The 13,503-nt window shown below is 34.7% G+C and overlaps 1 protein-coding gene across 1 annotated transcript in view; it reads left to right on the top strand.

The window, feature by feature from the left end:
• LOC149791554 (transient receptor potential cation channel subfamily M member-like 2) overlaps window positions 1–13,503 on the top strand; it is a 206,550-nt gene that overhangs the window by 166,643 nt on the left and 26,404 nt on the right. The gene's annotated exons all lie outside the window — the stretch shown is intronic.

Genomic DNA, 13,503 nt, shown 5'->3' on the forward strand with positions numbered 1-13,503 from the left:
AAATTTTAATGATGATACCAGTTTTAATGCCGTGAGCATGATATGGATGGGTTGCCTGTTATCAATCACCCATTTTATGCTGAAGACTTTCATTTGTTTTAGATCTAAATATAGAATCATATGCTTAGAGTTCAGAATTGGAAAAAGGAAAATATATTCCGCTTTTCTTCTTAAATCTAAAGTTGTATGCACTGGAGTCAATTACATAAAATTCATAATGACCCAAAATTGTAAATATATTGATTTGAAATCACAAATTATCAAATTTGCCAATTTAATTTTAGTTATGATAAGGTATTTTTAGTAAATTTTCATATCTTTAAAATAAAATAAAAATAATTATGATCTTTTTTTGAGCCATATTACACAATTCATGAAGAACAGGCAAGTGTTAAAATGTGAAATTGGAGAGAGAAGGAACTGGAAGTGAGTTGGTTCTCAATAAATATTTCTGGTTATGTTTTTAAATTGTGAAACACTATAGATTGATTTTCATTTTGTCCTTAGGACAATATTCATATTGATATTCACAAAGAAAATGACATGAATTGGATTTCGTTTCTTCCAAATTCTGCAAAATGGTTTAACTTGTACATCTTATTCATCTAAATATAAAAATTTTGTATTTCAATAACAGTGTCTGTAGAAAAGACTCTTTCCTGAGAGTGGTAATAATTCTCACGGTCACATATGTTGGCAAAACTAACCCAGTGAATTGAAATGCTCTGTAACCCCATGAGCTCCAACAGCTTGCTGAATCTCAACATTATGATCCATATTGATACTAGATACAGTTGCCATGAGTTCCATGCAAGAACCATTTTTTTATCTCATGTAACATCACTGGCGGCAAAGAGTGTGAAGCTAGTTCTGCTAATCAAAATGACTACTCTGCAGCCCTAGGAGCTCTCCATTAGTATGCTTGATCTCTGCATAATGAACTAATATTGACACTAGATACAGTTACAGTGTTTCCTACAAGAACAAAACCCTTTTTTGATCTAAAACCATGCATGGTCAGCCATAGTTTCTTGCAAAAAGTCCTATGGCAATGTGAGGCTGGATTTTAGTTTTGTATATAGTACATCGTCTGCAATTATGTTAGCAGTGCTGACCAGTGTACTAAAAATTTGAAGTAGGAAGGACTTGCTGTACACTTAGTGCCATATAAAGGAAATGGTGCTTAATCTGAGTCTTGAAATACAAGAGAACACCCAGAAATAATGGAAAAACAAAATAATTATAATTTTGTTAGTAGTTAAAACCACAAACTGACCATCCCTTTGGACTTGCATAATGACCAGTCATGTGATCTGCCCGTACGAAATAATTAGGCAGATTCCACCTGGAACTTAAGCAGACTCCAGGCGGAATCTGCCTAAAATGTTAAAAATCTGGTTAATACAAATGCGGACATGGAAAATTTGAAAAGTCAAAGATGAATCCATCTAAGAGTCCGTCTAACTCTAAGATGGACTTTTGTCAAATTCCTGCTATAAATACATCTTTAGGCATAATTTTGGACTTGGTTGATTTTCCACCCACCATCTAGGTGGAATTAGGAACTTAGTCACTGGCATCTATTATGTGAAAGGAGGAATCTGGACTTAGTTTATTTTCTAACCAACATCTAGGCGGAATGAAGAACTTAGTCATTTGCATCAGTTAAAGAAGGCATAATGAGGACTTGGCTTTTGTGTGTCTGTAAAGTTAAATGACCGAAAATATAGTGATATTTTGTGATTGTAATATCACTGACAGTTCAATAAAAATATCAATAAGATATAATAAAATTTATTGTTTCTGGTACAATTTGAATGATTTTCAGCAGCATTTATATTTCCTGCTTCTGATAGCTGTAAATTTTTATTGTTTATTTTGGGCAAAATTTATAACTTCTTTCCACAGCTTTCCTTGTTAAATTTCTTTTTCAAATTTATTGTTGTTGTTGTTGTATTTTTATTTAACTTCAATTGGATTTAACTGCCCTCGAACAAGTTTTCATCTTGTTTTCCGTTTTAAAACATAATTTTGCTTTTCTCCTGACCTGAATTTCCTTGATATGGACCCATTTTTTAATATCGTCTCCGAAACTCTCTTTTTAAATAATGCTCTATCCAGTCCCATTCCACAACGCGCTTTCAAATAAGTATTTGTTCCATTTATTGTTTAACAGAGGATCGTTGTATAAAGCTTTCTGATTGGTCAATATTTTGTAATTGCCCAATGAATCGTCGCGTAACAGAAACTGATGGGAAAGAGCATGTTTACTAAACATGGCGATTCGAATTTCCGAGCGGGACAAGAGATTGAATAACCATTTGAAAAATGTGCGGCAATGAGAATACCCTGAACGCAAATTTGATGGGAACATAACTGGTCAATCTGTATGAAAACTGAACGCCAGGACAAGCATTTTGCTTTTTGTGCCATAAAGAGCTTTACAGTAGCGGCTAACGTGCTAAATAGGACAAGGAATTGAATCGGGACGATTTCGAAGTAATATACAACTCCAAACTGATTAACTTCAGAATTTAAGGGGGACAACGTGTAGATAACTGGTGGGATTGTTGCCAGATATCCATGTATATCAAAGATAGTCATATCTTTGCGTAATTTTCTTGGCCGAAAAGTAGAATCTACTTTCAATCTCGTGAGGCATTATTGTGTATATTATCAAAATATTCTTGGTGTGTTGGAATTCGGTGTAAAATAAGAGTTATTATATCATGATAAACGTTTGTCGCGGCTGCTTTTGGAACAAGGACTAATTCGAGAGACCACAACAGCATCATAGTTTGTGCAATCAAAAATCCAGTCTACAGTACAAGTGACATAAGGCAGGCTCCTAGCTTTTCTTCTTCTCATAATCAAATTATCTCAGATGGATGTTTTCTGTAATTTTGCATTATTTTCACGGCTGAATTTTTCAATGCAGATTAATATTTTATATTTTATATATGTTAAATGTGTTCACAGATGCCTGTGCATATGTTCCAGGCTTGATACTTTGATTTTTAAAACCATTTAATTATTTAGTGTCAGATACTTCATATCATGTTGTATATACTGTATATATTGTGCATCACAGATAGAAGGCCTCAAGGTAGATTAGTTATGTAACTAATTAAATTACCTTCTCTAAATAAAGTCATTATTATTATTATTGTTTTTATTAGTATTAACTCCCATTTCTCTTGCCTTGGATGTCATATAATTACTACATCAGTATAATTGTTTTCATGCACTTAAATATCACCTTGGTTAATAAAGTCCTGTCTAATTCATATCGTTATTTCTTTGAAACCTGCTGAAATGTCTGAAACACTATAAAATAACTTCAGTAAAATACTATATAATGATCAAAATTTTAGTGAAATCTTACAAAAGTTTTAGTCAATTTTTTTGCGAAACCTCACAAATATTTCAAAGAAATTTGAGTGAGACCTCAACATAATTTCATTGAAAGTTTTGGTCAAAATATGTGTGAAATCTCACCAAACTTTAAAGTGAAATGAATATTACTACGTGATGCTATGTTGGATTAAATTTTGTATGCAAGAAAGAAAATGGCATTGCCCCTTAGGACAAGTAAAACCTTAATCTTATTTGATAATGTCTTTCAAAATAAAATTTATGATCCATTTTAAATATTACAGTGAATATTTATCATTGATTCCCAATAATATCTAAAAATCATTAGGCAGTTTAATACATAATATAAATCTGAAGTATATTTTTTATGGTTTAGGCAGAAAATGCTTCAAAAACCCGTTTGAAATCTGCCTTGACATTTTCATAATTGGATGGGGTTTCTGCAGGTATTTCCATGTAATTTGGCAGAAATAAAGATTCCGCCTAGTAACAGTAATTTCAAGCAATATTCCACCCTGAATCTGCCTAAAAGTGATAATAAGGGGAATCTAGGCTAAATAAGCGGAATAAACAGATTCTGCCTAGTAGACGGAATAAACAAATTCCACCTAGTAGGCGGAATAAACTAATTCCACCTAGTAGGCAGAATAAACAAATTCCACCTAGTAATAGACGGACTAATTTGCATATTTCGGGCTGTATTCCGCCCTGAATCCGCCCTGAACCCACCTAAAATTTATAATAAGTGGAATCTAGGCTTTAAGTGAAATCCGCTTTAAAATTCCACCTGGAATCTGGTTAAAATCAGGGCAGAAGATTTCGTACAGGTATGCATCATCTTGTGGTGTTCCTAAAGGTACGAAAGATTTAATGAAACTCTTGGTAGTTCTGTAATCCCTAAAGTTAAGAGGACCTTTCTTTGACTTACATTTGACCATAAAGCAGTTTTCGTTACACATACTAGATACATCATGAATAAATGTTAAACAGCTCTGGATTTAATATGACTTGCAGCAGACACAGACTGTGAAGGAGGCCAGAAGGTCTTATTCAATTTATATAAGGGTTAGTACAGTCTACACTTATTTATGGCTTGACTGTTTGTGGATTATTAGCTCACAAGTTACTTCTCCAGATGCTTGATCCAATAAACAAACAGGGACTTGGACCATGTCTTTCAGCAGTTAGGTGAGGCAAACAAATTATCACTTTATGAACCTGTTGTTCATCATTGATGAGAATCTTTAATTCATTAATTAATCCACCACGCAGCTGCTTAGATTTGGGACAGGGCTCTTGTAAGGTTGTAGCACCATAACATATGGAATAGGGTGCAGGAACATTTCAACGTAGAGTAAAGGAGGCACATCCTTGATTTGCCAAAGAAAGCTGGTCCATATTATGAATGAGAGCCTTTTAGACAGTAAAGTCGGCTGGTCTGTCTCTGCCATAACTGTCAGTTCTGTGGCACTATCATCAACTAGTCCCAGAAAGGCTCTCAAGCAAGGATTCAATTGCAAGAAGTTTATCGATCAAGACCACCATTGCTATCAGCCCCCTTGAGCGACAGGTCTAGATTTGCTGTTATGTGCATTGCAAGCATATCACTGACATAGGGGCCTGACATGATCTTTAATGTATGCATTTCTTGTGCAGCAGCTGGTGCCATTATGTTGGAACTATTACCCATTGTGGTAGATGTGATGGCATAGACATGGACAGTTGGAACTAAATCACATTTAAAGGACTATTTGGCTTTAAAATATGCAAGCCAATTCAGTAAGTGATAGATTCAAGGTTGGTTGTCAAGTAAACTGCAGGTGGGTTGCCATTCCATTTAGAAATGTGTTATTATATTAAACACAGTTCTTTCACGTGCTGTTTGTTAATGTTTTTCAAACACAGGGTTTCACATGCCAGCAGATGCCTGTAACATTAATAAAGATAGTAAATACCAACCCAGAGAGATATACTAGATGGCATTGGTGTGAAATCATATCACACAAACCAATATACATGTCAGAATTAGAGAATCTTGCATTTTTCCTGACATTTTCATTTTGCTACCCATAATCATTACAAATTTGGCAAACCAAACTAATTTCATATTGGCAAAACCATTTGAAATTTGCAGTTTCATGTGCAACAACTGGCTGCATTATGTTAGTACAGGTAAAAACTGAAGAAGCAACACAAGCTGTCAGAATGACAGGATAACTCACTCGCTTTTTATCTTTTATGTCTACTAGCAGATGAGGAGAATCTTTGCGGAGCTTAAGTGACCACTACACAGGACATAGCCTGAAATGCCTTTGCAACCCATATGACTATTAGGCCTATAACCAGTTTTGTGCTGAATTTTGTGTTCTCTCCATTCAGACAAGTTTGGAAAATACATATACACCTACTGCTTTATTAAATGCCAATGTATACCAGTATATTGAACCCACAACCTGTGAATTAAGTGTCTGATGCTCTGCTAAATGTCCTAATGTAGATACCCTTTGGTTGACTAAGTTAAAGAAATGAAACCTTAGAGGTCAACTCCAGCTGCTCTAATTTTGCCATTGACAACAACCAAATGAGTGTTGGCTGTTTTGTGCACACATAGACTTGTGTATTACTTGTTGCAACTAGCGTAATCTTCATTGCACAGAAAGAATTAATGCTCATGTAGATAATGACACTCATAGTCTAGTTGACCACCTATGCAGAATTAGCTTACTCCACTGTTCCCATTTGAGAGCTGATTATTATTTTATGATAGCCTTGTATATGGTCCCAAACAGTACAGAGTTCCTCTTTGTAACCACACATGACTACGCTAATGAAATTGTTGCTATGGAAAGTCAGCAGCCTCAATGCAAATATTAATTCAACTCCCTCCCACCACCCCCTGAACAGGAGAAAAAATAGTAAATACTAGCTATGGATCAGCCCCACTCCAACAATTGTAAGCTTATGACAATGAAACAGAACACAGGCTTTATGCTGGTAATGAAGAAGGCATCCAAAAAGACAGATGCTGACCAACATGTTTGTGATTGTACTTTTCTCATACATTCTGAAAAACATAGGGATGGAGTTACCACTGCCCTGGTACTACCACCACCAGCAGTTATGGTCAGCATAAAAGTATTCATAAACATGCTCAATGATGTCAGGATGCTGACAATTTTTATGCCATATTCCCAAAAGAGAGCTTGGAGGCATTGATCTAGAGGTGTTACACCATTGACGGTAGCTACAGCCTTATCCATAACACTTTAAAAGTCTTGAAGCCAAATAATATTGTTATGTATATTTGATTTAATTATATCTGATTTAATATATATTTATTTCAATTTAATTGTTTTTTCATATTTTTTTTATATTTTTTTTTTTATTATATGATATTGTAATGTAAATTTATTCACTAGAGATGATACTTTTTTAGAAAATAGTTTGACCTTGACTGTTAGTTTATAAACACCAGGTGTTGATCTAAATCCTGACCTTGTTTCAGAATTTGTAGCAACCTTCGTAAACAAGTTCTGTTTCATTTTAAAATGATTGGTTGTTTCCAAGGTCATGATGGGACCTTGTCTTTAAGATATAAATAATTTTTTTAATTTTTAATTTCTTAAAGTAAAAATGATTTCTTTTCGCCAGGGTTACACTAGGTAAACATGATCTGTAACAAGTATTTACTTCTATAAACTTCCAGAAGTTCATCACATGACCCTTGTTTACATTTTAGAAAGCCCATATAACCCATGTTTTGGTGAATTGATCTTAGTAGAAGCTGGGCTGTTAAACTGTTGGTTGTATATTGTGCTGTTTGGAGTTATTTCAAATTACTTGGTTTCAAAAGGATTAAATCTGTTATTTCTCTGTAAAATATGTGTGCTCATATAATATTGTGGAACAAGGAGTTTTTTATAAAAATGTATTCAGCTTTCAGAAGCAGGGATGATAATTCTTATTTCTACAAGGAACTGCAGACTTCAACATTACAGATTTTAGCAGACGTCATTGTCTTCCATCTTTGATTCTTCATCGGGATTTGAACATGAAATCAGTAGAGCATTTGGTTATTAGGACTACTAAAATTTTATTCTTGGATTATTTTTGGTTCATTTTTGGATTTGATTCTATAAAACCATTAAGTTCATATTTGTTTCATATTTTCAGAATTTTTCCAGGGAAATATATTGTATTTTTAAAAGCTTGTTGGTTTCACTCTTTCTTGTGTTAATGTTTATTCGTGCCTAAACAAGTGACATAAGAAATTGGGTGCTCATCCTAGGGATAATTTTGAATTTTCTATAGAATAATTCAGAAAACTTTGGGTTTTTTAAAATTTGAATTCCCCATGTTTTTGAAATCTTAGTGAAATTGGCAAGCTTTTTCTAAAATGCCATCAAAAGTAGAAATCTTTCAAATCCTACCCAAAAATGATGATATTATTCACCGTTCAGTTCAACAAAGTGGTGACTATGATAAGGTCAAAGAATGCATTTTAAGGTGTTATGAGTTAGTCCCTGAAGCTTATCGGCAAAAATTCAGAAACTATTGAAAAGAAGCTGGACAAACTCGTGTCGAATTTGCTAGAGAAAAAGAGCAGTTATTTGATAGATGGTGCTTAGCCAAGAAAGTTGAACAAGATTATGAAAGTCTTAAACAACTTATATCACTTGAAGAGTTAAAAAACTGTGTCCATAGTGACATTAAGTCTTATCTTGACGAGCATCAGACTGAAATCTTAGAAAATGCTGCTCAAGCTGCTGATGAGTATTCTTTAACTCATAAAGTTCCTATTGTAAATAAGACTTCTACTCAACAGTCGTCTGGCAGAAAAGTATTTCAGTCTAATACAAGCCCTTCTAAAACTCATACTGGCACAACTTTTAAATATCAAGCTTCTGATAAGCTTGATTCAAGATCATTGTCTCTTCCTACATGTACCTATTGCAAGAAAAAAGGACACGTTATTTTTGTTTACTACTAATTGAAATATAGTCATCAGAATCAAGACAGACCTATTCCAAATGATCTTATTTCTAAGAGGTCAAGGTTACGGTCATGATATGAAAGCAATACATTTGTTGGGTCTAACAAACCCCAGTCTGTTTTGATTATGGAGAAGTATGAACCATTCATATCGAAGGGTTCTATATCACTCTTGGGTGATTTCGCCATTCCTGTTCCTATTTATATTTTAAGGGATGCAAAAGCTTCTCTGAGTCTTTTATTGTCAGGTACTTTGTCATTTTCTGAGAAGTCTTCTTCTAATGAGAATGTTCTTAATAAGGGAGTAGAGTGCGGCGCTTTGTTAATGTTCCTCTCCATTGTGTAAATTTGTCATCAGACTTAGTCTTAGGACCCGTGACAGTCGGAACGGTCTCTGTTTTACCTGTTGAGAGCATTCATTTATTACTAGGCAACGACCTAGATGGAGACAAGGTTGTGGTTAATCCACTTGTAACTGACAAGCCTTGCTTGGATCAGAAAGTTGATCCAATTGAAAAAGAATTCCCTGATGTATTTCCAGCTTGTGCAGTTACCAGAGCTATGACACAGAAAGCTCTTGAGAATGATGTTGATAAGGAAGATATTCCTTTAGCTGAGACATATATTGGTCAGGCATTTAATGAAGTCACTTTCACTCCTTGTTTGGATTAATCAGAAGGTATTGGTCACAGTGATCCTCTTTTAACGACTCATTCTCTTTATTCTAATCAGGGTGATAAATGACAATCACTTGTCATCGTACTGGAAAAACATCCTGAGATCTCCTCTTTTTTTCAGAAGGCCATTAGTGAATCTGAAGCTACTGAAGTTCCTGTTTGTTATTTCATTAAAAATTGAATTCTTATGAGAAAATAGAGACCTCCCAAGGTACCTGATGATGACAAATGGTCAGTGAACTATCAGATTGTAGTTCCGAAACCTTACAGACAGGAAATACTTAGTCTGGCCCATGAAACTCCATTGGCTGGTCATTTTGGGATTAATAAAACTTATCACAAGATCTTGAATCACTTCTTTTGGCCAAAAATCAAAAGTGATGTTGGTAAATACTTTAGATCTTGTCATACCTGTCAAATGGTAGGAAAACCAAATCAGAAAATTCCCAAGGCTCATCTACAACCTATTCCTGCCTTTGATGAACCATTCAGTAGAATTATGGTAGATTGTGTTGGTCCCTTACATAAGGCTAAGTCAGGTAACCAATACCATTTGACCGTTACGTGTGCATCAACAAGGTTTCCAGAGGCAATTCCCTTGAGGAATATAAAATCTAAAAACAATAGTAAAAGCTTTGATAAAGTCTTTTACTCAATTTGGCCTTTTTAACTCTATCCAATTGGGTCAAGGGTTAAATTTTAGGTCTGGAACTTTCCAGCCTATATTGCTTGAATTTGGCATTCAGCAATTAAGTTAGAAGTGAAGTTATGGTTTGACGGAACTATAGTGGAGAGAACTTTTGATTTTGGAAATAACAAAGTTAAATTATAATATTAGTGCTCCTGGGATCTAAATAAATTAGAGGAGACTGATTATATTGAAAGAGATAGCCAGGTTAAATATGCAATTAATTTAGTTGTACCTGTCCCACTCAGTGAAGATTTAAGTGAAGGAATATCATCAGATTCTACTAACATTGGCGTGACAAATCTTCAGAATTCAGAAAATATGAAAGATCTGGACCAGAAACTTTCACATTTGCAAGATCAAAAAGAAATGAACTTAAATAGTTATTATTTAAATATGAGCACTGATTTCCAGATGTTCCTACGAGCACAAACAAAATTTTCCATGACTTTGAAATTGTAAATTCCAAACCTGCCAAACAACATCAGGATGAACCCTCTCAAACAGGAATACTTAAAAAAGGATATTCATTATTTGCTAGAACCCAGTAAAAGTGACTGGAGTTCACCATGCATACTTGTTCCAAAACCAGATAAAACTTAACGTATGTTTACTGATTATAGGAAGGTGAACAGTGTGACAAAAACAGATTCATTCCCATTAGCAAGATCAATGACTGTATTGATAAGATCGGGAATGTCAAGTATGTCACCAAATTTGACATTCTGAAAGGATTTGGGCAGATTCCACTAATGGAAAGAGCAGTGGAAATTTCAGCATTTGTCACTCCAGATGGACTTTACCAATATAAAGTAATGCCGTTTGGTATGAAAGGCCTTTTAATATGATTACCTCTGGTCTAGACAATTGTTATGCTTACATCGATGATGTCATCATCTACAATGACACATGGAAAGAACATTTAGCAACAATTCGGTTATTCTTTGACAGACTCATAGATGCATGTTTTACAGTTAATTTGTCTAAAAGTGAGTTCTGCTGTGCTAGTGTAACTTTCCTAGGACACATCGTGGGACATTGACAAGTTTAGCCTATAGATGTTAAGGTCGAGGATATCTCTGAAATTCCCGTGCCTGTTAACAAAAAGCAACTGATGCAATTTTTAGGTATGGACGGATACTGTCAAAAATTTTGTTCCAATTTTTCTATAATTGCTGAACCCTTGACAAATTTATTGAGTAAGAAAAACAAGTTCTTTTGGACTGAAAAATATCAGAAGGCTTTTGACTAGTTAAAAGCCATACTTAAAAGCGAACCAGTTTTTACAGCTCCAAATTTCAGCCAATCTTTTAAGGTGTCTGTTGATGCAAGTACTGATGGGGTTGGAGCAGTTTTCATTCAAGAAGATGAAAGTGGTATTGATCATCCAATGTGCTGTTTTTCTAAGAAATTAAATAGCACCAAAGAAATTATTCAACAATCGAGAAGGAATATTTGGCTTTAATATTGGCATTACAACATTTTGAAGTTTACCGTAGTTCAGCTCCTTCTTGGATTATTGTATTTAGTAACCACAACCCTCTTACTGTCATTGGCAAGATGAAAAATAAAAATCAAAGACTACTAAGGTTGAGTTTGTTGTTACAAGAATATAATCTTGACATCAGACACATGAAGGGAAAAGATAATTTAATACCAGATGCACTTTCCCGTGTATAACAATATATTATTATATGTACACTGTGTAATTTATATGAGTTCTTTTAAACGTCATGTATAATTAATCTGTGGTAAAAAGAAAGCTTTATGTATAAATCTTTCTTTTTCTTTATGGGGGGAAGTGTTATGTATATTTGATTTAATTATATCTGATTAAATATATACTTATTTCAATTTACTGTTTATTTGAGCCTAAACAAGTGACATAAGAATATCATATACAGGCTGCTTGGAATATCCTCACTAGCCATCTGAAGTGCAGCACTGCTTTTTGGAAAAGAACCTTGCATTAATCATTGTTGTCCAGGGTACATACTGATTTGATGTTGTACCTTTCAAACATCCCAGGTGTTGAAAATTCCGTGTATGTGTTTATAGATGAGGAGCTACTCCCTCCACAGAACACACCTCTCCTTATAGACTGTAAATAGTAAGTCATCGTTTGGTCAGTATGTCAATTGCTCACTGAGGAGCTGTTACTGCCATTGTCCAGTATATATGCATCAGAATAGAGGGCAAAGAAATCATAAGTATTGACAACTCCAATATATGAGGTTGCTACCACATCCTATGGATGACTCCTTATAAGTGTAATAAGGAGGATACTGCCCAGTGGATATTGCCTCAGTAAATGTTCTAGCACTTTTTTTAGGTGCCAGAAATGCAGATGCTGCCAAAAACAGTAATGCTGACATGGCAGTTGGCAGGTTGGCAGGTTTTTTGTGTCCCTTGACTTTAAATTGTTATAGGCACAGATTCTGATACCCTATTACCAAGCAGTGCTGAATAGCCAAATCATATGCAACGCCATCATTAATTAGAACTACAGATTGTATAAACCTGTGGGTTTCAACTTTGAATTGCTTGAAATCAACATGCCCTTTTATCATGCATGGATGATGAGTTATGAGTAAATCGTTAGCAATAATAATAATAATAATAAATATTTAAAGAGGGTGACACATACAATTGCATGGAACTAATCCCTCTATTATATGCATGTTTACATTCAAAGTATGTGTACATATTCATACACACACAATTCAAGAGCAATAAAGGCCACTTGTGATGCCAAAGCCCATTTACTATAACTAGTTTCTTGTTTAAATATGACATGCAGCAGCAATTACTCTACGCACTCTTTGAAGGTTGTGCTGTTCTCTTCATGGTACAGTCTGAAACAGATGCTGAATACATGTGACCTGTAGTCCCAAGAAATTTTCACCCATCAAGTTAAATGTGTAAAGAATCTGGCTTATTGAGAACCCAACCAGCAGTTCTCCAAAGAAATGATGCCCTACCACCACTTCTACAAGACCTCCTGGTATTTTGTGGCCCCTGCATGGTTTAAAGATAGGAAGAGGCTCATCATTAATTAAGGTTTTTGAGATTCAGATAGTTCCCACTAGCATATCATTCAGTTGAAGCTTATATTTGGGAAACCTTTCATCTCAAAGATCTCATTAAATCCTTGAGGGACACACATTAGCAACAGAACTGGCTTCCTTTTAAATTCAGTCAACAGCTGACAGCTGCTCTAATTCATCTGGTTTGTAAGAGCAAAAGTGTTTCCCATGACTGCCCAATAATTAGTATGTACTACTCCTGCCCTGCATCTCACATGAAACTTGAAGTAGCATACTTTAGGAGACCAGAACCAGGGCCAACTGTATGGTAAGATAATGTAAATCCTGCAGCCTCTTACCTATTCTTCTAGTGTATTATTATTACTTAATGTTTAGGGTAAAATATGACTCTTTAGTAATACATACCTCATCATAACATGTGCCCTCTCTGCAGTTACATCCACGAAAGAATGTGTACTTCTGCTGCAGTAGTAGTTGATGAATGATGTGATTAGTAGCAAGTCTTTCTATCAAAGGGGACACCACTCTTATTTGACTTCTTTCTTGGTAGCTAAATGATGTTTTGTCACTTATATTTCTAAAACAAACCAAAATATGTTGTTGACACCTTTTTACTCTGGGAAGGCTGGATTTGCAAAATAGCATATGTCTTCATATCGTATTATCATCCGTGATTATTGTCAAAGAGACATATTTCTAAAATTTAGTTTCTTTCCAATCACTT

This window comes from Sinohyriopsis cumingii, chromosome 9 (assembly GCF_028554795.1).
Source record: "Sinohyriopsis cumingii isolate HCF-2022 chromosome 9, ASM2855479v2, whole genome shotgun sequence".
Taxonomy (NCBI): Eukaryota; Metazoa; Mollusca; class Bivalvia; order Unionida; family Unionidae; genus Sinohyriopsis; species Sinohyriopsis cumingii.